Genomic DNA, 16581 nt, shown 5'->3' with positions numbered 1-16581 from the left:
CAATATTCAACAAGTAAAAAGTAGGAAGACAACAGTTCCAGAGGAGTATAGACAAGGGCTAAAAACTTCATGCACATCCCAAAGTGACCATTTCATTCATATATATATATATATATATATATATTCTACATTAATTGCCACATACCAGAGAAAACAGATGATATTCGTCTTTTTGAGACTGGCTTATTTCACTAGCATCACGCTTTCTAGTTGCATCCATTTTGTTGCAAAAGACAGGATTTCATTCTTTTTTATGGCTTAGTAGTATTCCATCATGCATAAATGCCACATTTTCTTTATCCATTCATCAGTTCATGGACATCTGGGTTAATTCCATAGCTTAGCAATTGTGAATTAAACTGCAATAAACATTGACTTACAAATAACTATTTCATATGCTGATCTCATTTCATTTGTGTAAATTCCCAGGAGTGGGATGGCTGGGTCATATGGTAGATCTATTTTCAGAATTCTGAGAAATCTCCATACCGTCTTCCAAAATGATTGTAGTAGTTCACATTCACACCAGCAGTGGGTTGGGGTATCTTTTTCCATATATCCTCACCAGCATTTATTGTTTTTTAGATATTTTGGATGATAGTTATTCTAACCGGGGTGAAATAAAAACTAATTGTGGTTTTGTTTGCATTTTCCTGATGGCTAGTGATCCTGAGCATTTTTTCTTGTGTCTGTTGGCCATCAGAATTTCAACCTTTGAAAATAGCTTTTTCATATCCTTTTCCCATTCCTTAACAGGATAGTTTGTTTTGTTGTTAAGTTTCTTGAGCTCTTGATATTAATCCTTTATCAGTTGCATAGCTGGTAATTACTTTTCCCATTCTGTTGGTTGTCTCTTCACTTTGTTGAGTGTTTCTTTTGCAGTATAGAAGCCTCCAATTTGATGTAATCCCATTTGTCAATTTTGACATTGATTGCCTGTGCTTCTTTGTCTTTTTCAAGAATTCTTTGCCTATGTCAATGTCTTGCAGAGTTTCTCCAATGTTTTACACTAGTAATTTGATGGTATCAGGTCATAGATTTAGATCCTTGATCCATTTTGAGTTGATTTTTGTATAAAGTATAAGGTAGGGATCTTGTTAGATACTTTTTTGCACGCAGATCCAATTTCTCAGCACCATTTGTTGAAGAGACTTTCCTTTCTCCAGGGATTGATTTCAGCTCATTTGTCAAAGATTAGTTGGCTGTAGATGTGTGGATTAGTTTTTGTTCTACTCTGTTGGACTACATGTCTATTTTTGTGCCAGTACTATCCTGTTTTTATTATAACTGCTACATAGTATGTCTTGAAATCTGGTATTGTGATGCCTCCAGCTATATTTTTATTCTTTAGGCTTGCTTGGTATCTCTTTTGATTCCATATGGATTTTAGGATCATTTTTTCCAGATTTGAGAAGAACATCATTTTTGTTTCAGTTTTTTTCTTCTCTAATTATTTCTTTCCTCTTACTAATTTTGGGCTTGGTTTGTTGTTGTTGTTCTGACTCAATGAGATCACTTACTTGATGTCGTTCCAATTTCTTGATGTAGGCAATAATCATTATAAATTTTCCTCTTAACACTGCTTTTCCTGCATCCCATAAATTTTGATGTGCTGTGTTGTCATCTTCATTCGTTTCCAGGAATTTTTTAATTTCCTTTTTATTTCTTCTGTGACTCACTATTCATTCAAGATTGTGTTGTCAATCTCCATGTGTCTGCAAGCTTTCCAGAGTTTCTTATGTTGTTAATTTCCCACTTCATTCCATTGCAGTCAGAAAAGATATACGCTTTGATTTCAACTTTTTTGAATTTGCTGAAACTTGCTTTATGACCTACCATATGGTCTATCCTAGAGAAAACTCCAAGCACTGATAAAAATAATGTGTATTCTGCCACTGTGGGACAAAATATTGTGTAGATATAAGTTAGGACCATTTGGTCCATAGTGTAGATTAGCTTGTTGTTCCTTCATTGATTTTCTGTCTAGTTTATCTATCCATCAATGAAAATGGGGTGTTGAAGTCCCCTGTTACTACTATGTTGGAGTCTATGTCTTCCTTTAGATTCATTAATACTGCTTTTAAATAGCCAGGTGCCCTGGAATTGGGTGCATATACATTTACTATAGTCACAACTTTCTGTTGAATTGATCCCTTCATCATTATACAATGCACTTCTTTGTCTCTTTTAACAGTTTTTGTGTCTATTTTGTCTGACACTAGGATGGTTACACCTATTTGTTTTTGCTTTCCATTAGCATGGAATAATATAACTCTTTCCATCCTTTCACTTTCTGTTTATGTGTATCTTTGTTGGTGAGCTGTATTTCTTATAGGCAGCAAATAGATGGTCTTGTTTTTTAATCCATTCAGCCAGTCTGTGTGTTTTAATTGGAGAATTTAGGTCATTTACATTCAATGTTATTGTTGATAAGTAATGATTCAGTCCTACCATTCTTCCATAAATATTCCTTCCATAAATACTGCTCTGGATTTCCTGTGAACTTTTATTAGATTTTCTGACCTCATGTTTTTTATGATGCTGACTAGGGCTGCAGGCCAGACTCAAGTCAGTGTGGTCTCCAAGGCTGTCCCTCAGGCGATATCACAGCAGACACGGGCTGCCTCAGTATGCTGTCACCTTGCTCTCAGAAGCTGGTGTCTCATCCAGCCCCTGCTGCGGGATTCATAGGGAGTGTCCCTGATGCTATGTGTTTGTATGATCTATGCTGCTCCATGGCATCTCTCTTCTTTCTATAGCATTTCTCTCCATCTCTCACCCTGGGAATGCACTTCCTCCACTTTTCTTGTTATCTTCTCCTGGTCAAAATCAGCATATTTCCCCTCTATTCAGCCATCTTGAAATTTCCCCACATTTTATTTTTTGACTTTATGGAAGACCAATGAAAAACAGCACCTACTTGGCATGAGAGTGTTTTGAGAAAATTAAGTTAAAGCTTTAGAAGCAAAATGCCTTGGAAAATTTCAAATGAGAATTCTTTTCCACCACCACAATGCACCTGTTCCTTTCTGCCTTCAAACAAGGACAACTTGGTAAGAGCTTGAGTAGGAAATCAGTAGGTATCCATCTTACAGTCTTGATTTAGCCTCTTCTACATTTTTTGTTCTCTAATATTTAAAACTTTAAAGCATATCTAGTTTTCTTCAGTTACTAATGTAAAAAAGATTGCAGTGATGTGAGTAAATTCTTAAGAGCCTCAGTTATGTACTGTTGAACTGCAGGGCTGCTGTACCTGCCAGAAGTGTCTTCAACTTGATGGAGCTTATGTTGAGAAACAAAGTTTATGTTTTTTATTTTTATCTTTGAATTCCATTTTCTGTGAGCCTTTTAAATTCTCCTCATATAGTTTGGTTTTTATTATATTAAAGCTTGCTTTGTACTGGAAAATTGCTCAGTGTCAAAATGGATTGATTTTATTATTTTGATGGAGTACAGAACTCATTTTAGGATTGATTTAGAATACATAGAGAAGAGAAAGCACATATTCTTTATTGCTCACTGAAGACCCCTTCTCCTGTACTTTCTATGTAATAGATACTTCATGAATTAATGAAATCTAAACAGCATTTCTGGTTAAGTGATTATTTCCTGAATGAAAAATACTAAAATAGTTGTAGCTGTCATTGCCCCTCTTTTGGAAGCAAATCTTAATTAAAGGTGTGGCTTTAGAAGGTGCTTCAAGATTCCAAAGTAGCCCAGTGGAAATTGTGTGGTCTTGGGAAATGCACTTAACTTCTCTAAACCTTATTTCTTTCATTAGTCCATGGGGATAATTCCTTACTAACATAAAGATGAAGAAACTGTGTTAGTGGTTCTTCTCATTGTTAAGAACATATATCTTGACATATTCAGTCATAAATAAATCAGTGGATTTTCCACTTCACCATACATGCACCAGTGAGGTAACAGCCCTGCACCATCCAACTGGTGAACATCTGAACGATGCACACCCCATGTTGTTCACGTCCATGCATCGCTTCCATGTGACTAAATAGTCCTTTATCTCCAAAGCAAGCTCAGCACAGTTGATGCAGAAATTCCAAGATCTTTGCTCCTTCTACATCTCAAGATGGGAAAGATCAAGTCCAGCAGATAGCAAACCAGTTGCCCTTGAAGGTTTCAGGAGCCTCTACTTGTCCTCTTTGCTTAGCTTGACTGTGGTGGTGATGGTCAGTGCAATGTGCAGAGGAAATAGATGGGTTTTAATAGGGCTTTGGCAGGATTTTCAAGATGAAAATCTAACTCCTCAACAAGTGATATGGGTCCATCTTACTCTGCACCTTTATCTCTCATATTGCCTTTTCTGCAGGTCACACACACCAGACAAATGAGGCCTATGCTCCCTGACCCTCATCATGTCCCAGCACCCCCACTCTGGGGCCTTCTTCTGCTAGAGATCCCCTCCATCTGTAGCTACTCCTCAACCCTCTCTAAGAGCTCTTGAGCTTCCTCAGAGCCCAGGATCTTTGTGCATTTTTACTTCTATGTTACTACACATCCTAGTATAAAGTGTGGGCTCAAAAATTTTTTTTTGGAATAAAACCAAATGGACAAAAAGATAAGGCTAGAAAATGGGGAAGATGGTACTATCACCAATGGTGCCAAAATGTCAGTGCTGACTGCTTTTCTACCTGGGGATCCCAGCTCCTTCCACACTCAATCAATAGACAAGTGAGGCATTGCCTTTAATGTCATCTAATCACTCTCTTCCTCTTTCAGATTACCCATTCATGATTTGTCCTAAACCGAAGGCTTGGAAAGTCAGAGCCCATGCACACTTCCCTCCCCTCTTTTCTACCCCAGAGCCCCTTAGAAACTATCTTATTTGAGAAAAATACAACTACATGTAATCTATGCAGAAAATGGCAAGAAGGATAATTCCTGATGTGAGATAGGATTTAGTTTAAGAAAAACTGGAATAAAATAACATCTTCTTGGAAAGCTGTTAAACCAAAGAATTGTCTTGAAATATTGACTGCGAATCTTCTGTAACTGTACCCATTTCTTATCCATCTGGCATCTAAAAAGTCAAAACTGAATGGATGGCAACTGAGAGCAGGTACGTGAGGGAGACCCTTGAGAGCTGCCAATGAGTGAAAGCTGCCGTTTCACACCAGAGCAAACCTCCAGGTGGAACTGGGGAACTGAGGATATGAACATGTACTCAGGAGATGTCTTTTGACGGGTAAGGATCCAAAAGGAAAGAGAAAACTAATTGATTAGGAAAGTATAGTGATTTTGGAAATGCGGCATCATTGAATTTAAAATATAGACACTCTTTACTAGTTTTGAGAAATTTGAAAGACAAATGAATTACTGAAACCTCTAATGAACATGTAGTTGAGCATCAAAATGCAACATCATTTTCAAATTCTCACAAACATACAATCTTGTTGACTAAATCATGCTTAAAAGATTCCTCAGGAAAATCAGTCTACTAAAAAGTTAAAAACAAATGTATGATACTGTTTGATTTTCACTGAGTGTTTGAAATAGTATATTGTTGTAGACATTTTAAATACCTTCCTGTGCTTCTTGTTATGTTGTTTACAAAGAAGATATTTTCAAAGTGGTGAACCCTCACTCGACTTGCTTCAGAACATCACAAATTATGCCTTCGTGAAGTCTAGATTAATGGCATTCTTCTGCCTGACAGGCCCTGTTGGAGAATGACACACAAAGGTTGAGAACCTGTAATTTTTTTCTATAATTAACCTTGGTCAGGCCCTTTCTGGTGTTGAGTCAAGTTTTGGTTTCTGAATTTCTAGACAGCTGTAGTGGAGTTGGAAGAGGTCCAAAGAGAAGCGACAGGAACCATTAAGGGGAGGAGGGACCAGACTCACAAAGAATGGTGAAAGACGTTGAACTGGCTTTGCCCTGCAAATTACAGGCCAAGGACTGATTTAATAACTTTCTTCAACAGGATGGTTTATTTGGAGGAGGATGCTAGCTGGCTTTTCTCCATCTCTACAGAGATGAAAACCAGACAAAATTGAATTAGGATGCAACAAGAGAGTTCTCTTTGACCTAAGGCAAAACTCAGCTGCAACAGTGATTAAACTCTGCCATTGCCATCACTGGCGAGCTTTGAAAATAGGTCCAGCAACCATTCGTTATGGGTAGTTTAGGCAACTCACTGAAGAGGAAATCCCTCTCAAATCCGTGTCTCTATATATTTGAATTCTCAAAAGCCACATTAAAAGCTTTCGCCCGTACATAAGAAGAGAGCAGATTTCTCAAACAGGCACAAGCTAACCAAAATATATCATCTTTCATTCTGAAGCTAGAAAGATTCGATATAAAAAGAATATTAGTCATATGATAAAGTCCAGGATCTCTAAGAGATGGTTTTCAACTATTACTAATAAAACCAGCATTCCTCATATTTCATATGACACTAATGGAAACCTTGCTGAAACACATGCAGGAGAGATGAGATTTAACATCCACAGAATCGCGGCTATGTTTTAAGCAAGGTGACAGGCACTGAGGATCCAAGTCAACAATGACATGACACTGCCCAGGGAGTTTACAGTCTGCTGAGAGTTCCAGGAAAAAGAGAAACACAAGGAACTGTGGGAACACTTGAAAGGGATCCCAAGTCCAGACAGAGTGTCCAGGGAAGGCTTCTGAAAAGGGGCTCCAGGGATAAGTTTTGGAGATAGATTAGGTCTGAGCAATCAATCAATCAATCAATCCTTTGGAGGGATTTCTTGTAGAGAGGAAGATCCTAGTTACAGGAACAACATCATGACTACATATGTGTTTAGTGCTCATTATGTATCAGGGTGAGTTTACACCATATCAAGTGTTTAATCAAAATGAATCCATTGAATCCTCCTGACATCCCTCCTTCACGCATTTATGAGGTTTGTGAGCACCTGCTATGTTCCAGGAACTATGCAAACATTGGTGAGCTGAATAACAGAGATTCGGCCCCTGTAGAACTTACTGCAATGGGGGATGCTATACAATGATCAAGCAATCATATATGAATACATCAAATCATTTTAAATAAGGTGCTGAAAATACATTGTTTTCATACAAAAAGTCCCTCAACTGTCTATATCTAAATGTATATGTATTTTTAAAATATTAACTACTCAACATTTTAAATTGGTATACAAAATGGGTCAGCTGGCTAAAGCATGCAATGTCTGCTGAGTGCACGCTTCATGCGTCCAACATAGTCTGGGACCAACCTATCTTAACGGGGACCATCGACTGCTCTGTCCTGTTTCTTGGCCTTGTCAAGGACTTGCGGAATCGCCACCACCTGGATTCACTCTACAGTTGTACTTGTTTTCGAAACAGTTTATGCTCAACCTTGTGGAAGCCCCTCTTTCACCAATGTAACTTGGTGTGGTGCAGAGAACAAGTGGGTGGATGGGACAGAAACCTGCTATGCTTCATTGTAGTGGATGTGTTTTCACACATTAACAGGCTAATTTTTTTTAAGATTCATTCATTCATTCACTTGAAAGGCAAAGTGTGAGAGAGATCTGAAATCGGCTGGGCCATTCCCTACATGACTGCAACAGCGGGGGCTGAGCCAGGCTGAAACCAGGAGCCCAGAACTCCAAACTGGTTTCCCATGTGGGTGGCAGGGGCCCAGGCACTTGAGTCATCTTCCACTGCTTTCCCAGACACTTCAGCAAGAAGCTGGACAAGAAGTGGAGCAGCCAGGACTCAACTCAGCACTTCAATACGGGATGCCAACACCACAAACAGTGCTTTAATCCCAGTGACACAACCCTGGCCCCAGCAGTCGGATTTGTAAACACCACATCGAAGTATGCTGCTTTGCCTTGACGATATTACAGGTAATAAGTACAATAATTTAATTTAATTTTTATACTCTAGATCTGAGTACTCTCTGATTTTCAGTTCTGGTTAGAAACAGAAAGATATCCCAGAAGATAATCCATTATACTGTTTAACATTTTCTCACTTGTTTATATACATAACACCCCCACCAGAACAGAACAGTTCATATGTGTAACAAGGGAGAGGGATTTTTCAAAACAAACAAAATCCTGAAACACACATTCACATGGTTTTATTCAAACAAATAGACATGTTTATACACATAGTTTTATTGAGACATATCTTTATACATGCTTTTAAAACATGTTTATGTTTATATAAAATATTTATTTAAAGTAACCTCTTTGCTTATCATTTGATAATAGATTAGTCTGAGTTGACATTTTGGAATTATATTTGGAAATACCAAAGCTGAAGTGATAGTCACTTAGAAGATTACTTGCATCCACATACATGCACAGATTACACACACACACACACACACACACAATGTGTACGTGTGTTTTAATGAACATTTAGGCGGCTTTATAGTCATCTTTGCCTAAACAGCAGAATTCACTTTCTCACAGTTCTGGAGGCTGGCCTTTTCTGAGGCTTCTCTGCTCGGCTTGCAGGTGGCCGCTGTGGGGAGCAACCCGGACTGGACTGAGTTACTGGAATTAAGACTTATTCTATGCATCTGCTCTCCCACAATATGGCGCTGGAAGAGGAGGAAACAGCTTCTACGCAGCTGCCTCTTGCCAACTTGAGTGCTGACCTCCAGGAGCTGATCCTGCTCCTGATTGGAGGAGAGCAGCGTACTCGGCGTGTGGGCAGCCGAGTTGGGATTGGCGGAGGAGGACTATAAAGGAGGAGAGAGACGGCATGCACCAGAACATCTAAGGGGAACATCTGAAGGAACACCTGTGCAGCCCCCGAGAGAGCCGGCCGGCGGTGTGCCACTCCCCCGCGGAAGTGGGGAATGTGGCAGGGGGAACCGCCCTTCCACGGAGGTGGAAGGGTCGGTAGCCAACCCGGGAAGAACCAGCAGCAAACCCGGGGAGGGCCGAGCAGACGAAAGAACAGCGCAGGGTCCTGTGTCGTTCCTCCACGAAGACGGGGAGCAACAGCCGCCTTCTCTCTGGGACTTCAAAGGGTCTTTCTACTGTGTGTGTCTTATCCAATTTCCTCTTCTTATAAGACACCAGTCACACTGGACTCCGGCCCACTCATATGAACCCACTGATCCTTGACTGACTCTCTGAAGTCCCATCTCCAGACAACACCTAGCATTTACTGAGCAACTGTCGATGGGAAGTACATTTAGTGCTGGCAATACTAATTGTTTTAATCCTCACAGAATCACACATGCTCTATTATTGCCCTCAATATCATGCATCCCACTTTTCACATGTTCAAAACCAATCTCCTGCTTGCCCCTCCACAAACCTTCCTCATCAGCTTGTCCTTCTTTGATCATGGAAATTTCATCCTTCTTGTTTTCTATGCTTAAAAACCTTGAAGCCATCCTTGATTCTTCCCTCTTCCTTTTCCTATGACTACCCACACAGTTGTGCAGGTTGTGCACTGTACAAGATGAGGAGTTGTCATTGACAAGGTAAGCACCACAGATTTGTACATTAAGTACACTAGTTTCCCAGAAACTGGCAATTTGAATAAAATAACTAACAATCTTCTGAGATATGGAAGGACAATGTCTTGATTACAGGTCATGAGAATTTATTTCACAACCTTCCTGAGTTATCCCACAGCCTCCTTGCCTCCACCATGTACGCAGTTGGCTATACGCAGCACAACAGCCAGCGTGAGCCCTAGTCAGGCCAAGGCACGCTCGGCTCGAAACCCCGGTGAACTCTCAGTCAGACCCAAATCAAGATCCTCACCCAGACCTTCGCACTCCTTTCCTGGTGCTCTTCTGAGGTCATCTCCCCTGCTCTCTCTCCTCACCGCCAGGCTGGCCTTCTTCCTGTGCCAAGCACATTCCTGCGTGAGTCCCCGTGCGCTGTTTCCCCAGCAGCCTGCCTCCTTTCCATGCTCAGATACCCACTCTAACCTCACATTCTCCCTGCGATGTTTCCTGCCACACTCACAGTCCTGCCCCATCACTCCCTACCCTCCTTCCCAGCTTTAAATCATAGCATTCACTCATATAAAAATATGTTGATATTTCATATTTTTCTGGAAATATATATGAGTATACATATATATGTATATATACATCTATGTATAGATATGTTACATATATACATATATAACACACTATAGTTATATAGTGTTATCTATTTATATAACCATGAGGACAGAGAAAACACAAACAGGCTAATAAAAAGTGATGAGACTGAATCAGCAATAAAATAATTCCTTAACAAAGAAAAACACAGGATTAGATGGCTTAATTGCTGAATTTTACCAAAACTTTAAAGAAGAACTAACACTAATTCTTCTTAAACTATTCCAAAGAATTAAAAAAGCAGAAACCCTTTCAAACTAACTCTAAAAGGCCATCATTACACTAATACCAAAACCAAACATGGAAACAATACAAAGAGAAAACTAGTGGTCCAACATTCCTGATGAACAAAGATGTAAAAAAATTCTCAACAAATTATAGTAAATCAAATCCAACAGGACATAAAGAAGATTATACACCATGATCAAATGGCCTTTATCCCAGGATTGCAAGGATGGCTCAACTTAGCTAAATCACTAAACATAATGTGTCACATATGAAGAATGAGGAACAAAAATCACATGACTGTCTCAGTGGATACAGAAAAAAGATTTGATACAATTAAACCTCTGGTCATGATAAAAATCCTAAACAATTATAGCAGACATGTGTCTATCAAACTATCAAACTCCCAGCCAACGTCATATTGAATGGGAAAAGTTGAAATCATTTCCTTTATGATCAGAAAAAAGACAAGGATGTCTACTTCCACCACTCTAACTCAGTATAGTAGTAGAAGTCACAGAGCAAGAGAAAAGAGCAAAGTCTATTCAAGCAGAAAGAATGTGGTCAAACTATCCCTGTTGTGGATGACATGATTTTATATACAGAAAAACCTGAATACCCCATCAAAAATTGTTCTAATTGACAGACAAATGCAGTAAAATTACAGGAAGAAAAATTTACATGTAAGAATCAGGGGCAGGGGTGTTTGATGCAGTGGTTAAGACACTGCCAAGGACACCCACATCTCCTATTTTAGTACCTGGCTTTGAGTCCTGGCTCCACTTCCAGTTCCAGCTTCCTATTACTGCACATGCTGGGAGGCAATGTTGATAGCTCAAGTACTTGGGTCCTAGCCACCCACGTGGAGGATGCATGTTGAGTTCTAGGCTCCCGGCTTTTATTTGGCCTAACCCCAGATATTGCAGGCAGTGAACCAGCAGATGGGAGATCTATCTATCTTTCTTCTTCTTTTTTTTTTTTTTATTTTTGACAGGCAGAGTGGACAGTGAGAGAGAGTGAGACAGAGAGAAAGGTCTTCCTTTTGCCGTTGGTTCACCCTCCAATGGCCGCCCGCAGCGCGCTGATCCGAAAGCAGGAGCCAGGTGCTCCTCCTGGTCTCCCATGCGGGCACAGGGCCCAAGGACTTGGGCCATCCTCCACTGCACTCCCGGGCCACAGCAGAGAGCTGGCCTGGAAGAGGGGCAACCAGGACAGAATCCGGCGCCTCAGTGTGTCAGCGCCGCAGGCGGAGGATTAGCCTATTGAGTCGCAGCACCGGCCCTATCTGTCTTTCAAATAAAAAAATTGTTTTAAAAATCAGGGACAGGTATTTGAGACATTAGTTATGATGCCACTTGGGTTGCCCGTACTTCATATCAGAGCACCTAGGTTTAAGTCCTGGCTTTGCTTCCAATTCCAGCTTCTGCTAATCCCCAGTTTTATGGGCAGCTGGTTTGGCTCAAGTACATGGGTCCTTGACACCAGAGTATGAGGTCTAGATTGAATTTCTGGCTCCTGGTTTTGGCCTGGCCCAGGCCTATCTATTGTGGGTAGTTAGGGAATGAACCAACAGATGGAAGATATATTCTCTCTCTCTCTCTCTCTCTCTCTCCCCCCTCTCTGTATTAAAAAGAATCAGTAGCTTTTTATATATCAAAATTACTGAGGAATAAAATTAAGAAAGCAATCCCATTTAAAATAACTACCAAAATAAAATATCTAGGAATACATTTAGTCAAGGAAGTGAATGACTTCTATGATGAAAATTACAAAACACTGATGAAAGATATTGAAAAGAACACAAAAAATGGGAAAATGTGACATGTTCATGGATTAATACTATTAAATGTGAATAGTATCCAGAATGGTCTACAGACTCAAGGCAATTCATTTTTAATGTTTTTTTATTTCCCCCGTATCCGCCCTCACACCCCTACTCCTGTCCTACCTCCTACTCACTCTCCCATCCCATTCTTCATTAAGATTCATTTTTAATTATCTTTATATACAGAAGACCAACTCTATACTAAAGTAAAGATTTCAACAGTTTGTACCCACACAAACACACAAAGTATGAAGTACTGTTTGAAGACAAGTTTTATCGTTAATTCTCACAGTACAACTCCTACATGGGAAGCAAGTGCACAGTAACTCCTGTTGTTGATTTAACAATTGACATTCTTATTTATGATGTCAGTAATCATCCTAGGCTCTTGTCAGGAGCTGCCAAGGCTATGGAAGACTTTTGAGTACACAAACTTTGCCAGTGTTTAGACAGGGCCGTAGGCCAAGTGGAAGTTCTCTCCTCCCCTCAGAGAAAGGTACCTCCCTCTTTGATGACCACTTTCCACTGGGGTCTCACTCACAGAGATCCTTCACGTAGAACATTTTTTTGCCAGAGTGTCTTGGCTTTCCATGCCTGAAATGCTTTCATGGGCTTTTCAGCCAGATCAGAATGCCTTAAGGACTGATTCTGAGGTCAGAGTGCTATTTAGGGCATTTGTCAATGAGTCTGCTGTGTGGCTCAAGGCAATTCTTATCCAAATACCAATAATATTTTTTACAGAAATAGAGAAGACACTCCTAAAATTTGTATCAAATCATAGAAGACACTGAACATCCAAAGCAATTCTGAGCAAAAAGTTGGAGACATTACTTCCAACCATACAAGAATAACACAGAATAACCACTAAAGCATGATACTGGCATTGAAAAAGACACAGGGCATGACATTTTGGTTAAGTCACCACTTGAGACATCCAAATCCCTTATTGGAATACCTGGAATCAAGGCCTGACTTTTAGCTAATGTTTAGCCTGGGAAGCAGCAGGTGATGGCCCAACTACCTGGGTCCCTTCCACCCACATCGGAGACCCAGGTTGAGTTCTTGGTTTGGCCAGGCCCACTCCTGGTTGCTGCAGGCACTTGGGGAGTGAATCAGTAGATGGAGGATTGCTCCCTATCTGTTTATTTGCCTTTCAAATAAAATTAAAAATAAATAAATATTTTAAAAACATAGAACAGTGAAGTTTTCTCATTAAACAAACAACGAAATCCAGAGAGACATAGACTAACAGAACAAAATAGACAACTCAGAAATAAATTCACACATCTACAAGCAGCTAATTTTTGACAAACAATAAGAACATGCATCGCAGAAAGGAAAATCTCTTAAATAAACGGTGCTGAGAGAGCTGGATGTCCACATGCAGAAGAAAGAAACTAAATGCTTATCTTTTACCATATATAAAATTCAACACAAAATGTATCAAAGACTTAAATATAAGGCTCACAACTTTGAAACTACCAGTAGAAAACAGGGTAAATGCTTCGAGACATTGGTCTGGAGAAAAACTTTGGCTTTAACCCCCAAAATTGACAAATGGGTTTATATCAAACTAGAAGATTCTGTATAGCAAAGGAAACCATCAACAGAGTGTAGAGCCAACTGATAAAATAGAAGATATATGCCAACTATTCATCTAACAGAGATTTATCTCTTTTATTTGAAAGTCACAGTTACAGATATATATATATATATATATATATATATATATATATATAGAGAGAGAGAGAGAGAGAGAGAGAGAGAGAGAGAGGTCCTCCATCTTCTGGCTTACTCCCCAGACAGCCAGAATAGCCTCAGGATGGGCCAGGCCAAAGCCAGGAGCCAGGAGCTTCCTCCAGATCTTCTACATGGGTAGAAGAGGCCCAAGCACTTAGACCATCTTCCACTGCTTTTCCCAGACTATCAGCTGGGAACTGGATTGTGCAGCCAGGACACAAACCAGTGCCCATATGGTATGCCAGCATTGCAGATGGTGGCTTTACTTGCTTTGCTACAATTACAGCCCCAGTAATTTGATTTTAAGATGGGAAAAGATCCAAAGAAGATATGCAAAGGGCCAACAAATGTATGAAAATCATCAGAGAATTACAAATCAAACTTCAGTAAGATATCATCTCACCCTAGTTAGATGGGTATAATAAAAAAGACCAAAAAAATTACAAATGTTGATAAGGGCACAGAATAAAATTATTTTAAAAACTGAACAGTGAGGTTTTCTTATTGAAAAAAACAGAGACATAAACTATTTTGTAAGATTTATACAGTCAATATACAAAATATATGGAGTTTTCCCTAAAAACTAGAAATAGAACTGCCATATAATCCAGCAATCCAATTACTATGTATGTATCCAAAGGGAATGAAATGAGTAGTTCAAGAAGCACCTGCACTCTCATTATTTATTGCAAAACTATTCATAGTAGCCAAGATATGGAGTCGACCAAGGTATCCATTGACAGATGAATGGATAAGGGAAATGTGATATAGATAGATAGATACATGCATACATGATAGAATATTATTTATCCATGAAAAGAATTAAACACTGTCATTTGAAGTAACGTGGGTGGAATTGGAAGACAACATGTTAAGTGAAAGAAGTCAGAAAAGGAGAAACAAATACCACATGTTCTCACTGACATGTGGAAGCTAAAAAGTTGATCTCATAGAAACTGAGAATACAATAGTAGAGTACGAGATGTTGGGAGGATGTGGAGAAGAGAAGGGTGGAGAGGGGGTGGCTGGTACTTACGGAGGTGCAGCTGGATAGGAGGAATGACTTCTAATGCTCTGGAGCACAGTAAGATAACTATTGTTGACAAAAATTCATTGACTATCTCAAAATAGCTACTAGAAAGGATTTTGAATGCTTCTGACACGAAGAAATAATAAATGTTTGGGGTGCTGGATATGCAAATTACCTGATCTGAGCATTACCCATTTGTAGTTATATTGAAATATCATATTGTACCCCATAAATATGTATAATTACTCAGTAAAAAATAAATTTTCCAAAACAGTCCAAGTTTTAAAATTTCACTTTTTTAAGTTAATATAAACCCCACAAAGGCAGGAATAGTTTTTCTTTTTAAGTCAGTGTAGATCTCAGACACCTAGAATAATTCCTGACATAGAGGAAACATTCAATAGACACTCCTTAAATGGCTATGTCTTCAGTTTACAGATGAAGAACCTAACACTCAGAAAGCCTGTCACGTTTTCAGAGGTCAACACCCAGCAGGTGGTGAAAACAGGATGCAAACCTAGGCAGCTTCGACCTCTCTGCTCTACTGCTATATGTCTACTCAGCCTGGTTCCTTTGTGATGACAGCAGCTAGTATTTTAAATTTTATTTATTCATTTATTTTACTTGTGAGATAGTTCCCATCCTTTGGTGCACTTGCCAAATGCTTGCAATGACTGGGGCTTGGCCAGGCTGAAGATAGACGCCAGGGACTGCATCTGGATCTCCTATGTGGGTGGCAGGAATCCAATCACTTGAACCATTACCTGCTGCCTCCTGAGAAAAACAGCTGAGGTTTTTCATGCTTAGGTGTAGCATATGGTTTATACCATACACTACATATTTGTAGTATTATCTCATTCAATATACAAGAAATATCTCACCTCAGTGAGATTGGAATCCTTAAAGTTTTGGCAAATTAGCTACCATTGAATGAACAGAACTTTCTTCCCATATCCCAAAGGGCAACACAGATTTCCCTTCTCCTTGTGTAGAAGTGAGGAAACTATAACAACTTCAAATGCCACATTAACAAATCGGAAATTGTGTATCTATGAGAGGACCCCCCATATTACCATCTTATAATGGTTGGCTTCTTTTATTCAACTGACTATTCATTTATTCACAAGTATATTCATTTGCTCATTCAACAGACATTTATTGAACACTGCCTGTGATATATTATGTCAAGTTCAAGGGCTACCAAGATAAAAAAAATCTGCATCCTTTGCTCCTTAGGGTCTCACAGCCAAGTGAGAGAGACAAATAGGGGAGTAACTAATCCCACTGAAAGAGTTTGTGGGATAGTACAGAATTAGCACAGAATGCTGTGGGAGCCCATGGCAGGAAATCCCTAACTCCCTCCCTCCTGGGAGGCACAGGATGAAATGACCCAATGTGAGGGCTCCATCAGACAGGACAGAGTAGAAAGGCCCCCAAGCAGAGGGAGGGGTTGGCAAAGGCCTGTGGCCCATGACTCACAGGCAGTTGCAGAGCTGTACGTGGCTTGGTTATAACTGCAGCTAGAAAGCCATGTAAGGGAAGCGACGGAAGATGGAAAACAGGAGCCAGAGAGGCTTTAAACAGGGCTGTGATTCCTTCAGATCTGTATCTTCTAAAACTCCCTTCGCAGGCTGGATGGAAAACTAAGTTTTGAGGGCAAGGCCAGACTGAGAGGCAGCAAAG

The sequence above is a fragment of the Oryctolagus cuniculus genome, chromosome 8 (assembly GCF_051225735.1).
Source record: "Oryctolagus cuniculus isolate XC-2025 breed Fujian yellow rabbit chromosome 8, ASM5122573v1, whole genome shotgun sequence".
NCBI lineage: Eukaryota > Metazoa > Chordata > Mammalia > Lagomorpha > Leporidae > Oryctolagus > Oryctolagus cuniculus.
The sequence above is the reverse complement of the archived record's forward strand: the minus strand, read 5'-3'. Positions refer to the sequence as shown.